This window comes from Notothenia coriiceps, unplaced genomic scaffold (assembly GCF_000735185.1).
Source record: "Notothenia coriiceps isolate Sejong01 unplaced genomic scaffold, NC01 NC01_scaffold00037244, whole genome shotgun sequence".
In the NCBI taxonomy this organism is placed as follows: Eukaryota; Metazoa; Chordata; class Actinopteri; order Perciformes; family Nototheniidae; genus Notothenia; species Notothenia coriiceps.
In genome coordinates, this window is record NW_011369945.1 from 7,480,874 (window position 1) to 7,482,848 (window position 1,975).

A 1,975-nucleotide genomic window follows, 5' to 3' on the forward strand; every position below is an offset into this window, starting at 1 on the left:
TTAGTTTAGATAACTCAAACATATCCAGGGTATGTTGAACTGGCTTCGTAGTACAGGGCACAGGTGGCTGCATAGCAGCGCTAATGTCAAAGACACAAACATTATACATTATATTTTTATTTTACCAGGATGCAGTGACATAAATATTTGGGAAGGCTTAGCCTTCCCTAGAGTACACTATCCGCCGCCCCTGAGTTGCACTGTTCGGTGGTGAAGGATGAGGTGGCGTTGTCACAGGGTTTGAGAAGTTTGCTGANGAGACGTGTTACCATGGAAACCAAACAATGGTGTAGCTGTATTAAAGTCAGAGTGAAAACAGTCCTGAGTAAATCTGATTTTGTCAGAAATCGGGAGAAATATGACCCCGGGAGGAAACCGGGAGAGGGCAATGAAATCGGGAGTTTCCTGCGAAAATCGGGAGGGTTGACAAGTATGGTTGCAGTAGAAAATTCAACTGTAGCGCTGGTGCATTAATGGGAAACCCTTAAAGTTTGAGCACCCTCTATGAAACGTCAAGCTACCCCACAGCACCCCCTAGAGAAAATCTCTGGCGCCGCCACTGCTGCCACTCGCCTTCCGTGGCAAATGCTGCTATTTAAACCCGTATTTATCGTGTAAAATGTCGCTGTTTAGGCATGACTTTATCGAACTGATCTGTACACAGGACTGATCTGTACACAGGGTTGGGTTGTAACGGAATACATGTAACGGCGTTACGTAATCAGAATACAAAAATCAAGTAGCCTAACTGTATTCAGCTCGCGTTACATTTGAAAAACAACTAATCTGATTACAGTTACTTTCGTAAACCTGAAGTGAATACATTTTGGAATACTTATTGGAATTATTGGTGGAAAAGTTTCCTCACAAATTGCAATATTCATTACCGGCAGAACTGTGTGCACAGCGCAGCAGCATGTCTGTGAGGCACCGCCCCCACACGCAGATGAGAGAGAGATCTCTTTTTAAATATATTGAAAGTTAGAAACGGAGATGGTTCGATAAAACGTGCAAGATAACGTTTATGTAGCATTTCTTTATTGTCGAAATGATGACATTTCATAACGGGATAAAATCAAAGTGAATGGCCTGCTGCTGCTGAAGGCATGGGGCAAATATAACTGTCCTTTGCCTAATTTATAAAGTAAACCTTAGCATCTCACTAGCAGTGGCAACTGCAATCAGTTACAGCTGCCCTAAGTCTGTAGCCAAGTCTAATAACACCAGTGTACACGTTGCTGTGTCAATACAGATATTTATTTGTTAATTATTTGTCTTTACTAGTCATAATACGGTTTATCGTAGCAAGCAGTGGAAACTCCCCTCAAGAAGCGACAATTGCCAAGGGCGTTGCAACCCTCACTCGCCAATATTTCATCATAAATATAGCACGTTTGTTTATTTTAGCAAACCATGCTCCAAGTAAAATTGAATAGAAATTATAATGTATAATCTTTTTGAAAAATAGAGACTCGGCCTCACTTCGCGAGGTGGTAAGATCCTAGAATCGCACTGTCAGCCTCTGCTGTCCTTCTGTGTAACCGGAGGCTGAGAAACTTCCGGTGGTGACAACATTAGCGGAACCTTTCCTTCTGCGAGCCGACGTCTTTGTGTGTCGTCTATATTTTGGTCGTGTTTCTGTACTACCTTCCACATGTGCGTGCGGACTCTTTTGTGTGAAGTTGGACCTCTCCACGTCGCAGGCCCCACAGTTTGAAGGTAGGAGGTCACAGGTCGAGAGGCCAGGCAGGGTCGTAATACAGGTACTACGGGGCAGTACAGCAGACCGGTGGTCGACGTCCCACGACGACCAGGCGAGCCTGACTGCTTCGTAACAGAAATACTCGGGAGCGTCGACTGGTCAGCGAGTACACGGGGCGGAACTTTCCGAGTGTGTCCTCTCTCGTAGTACGATTTCCCTCCTCTGGGAGTTACTTGTTGGACGGTCCATGAATAACCTACTCAGAAAAGTGTT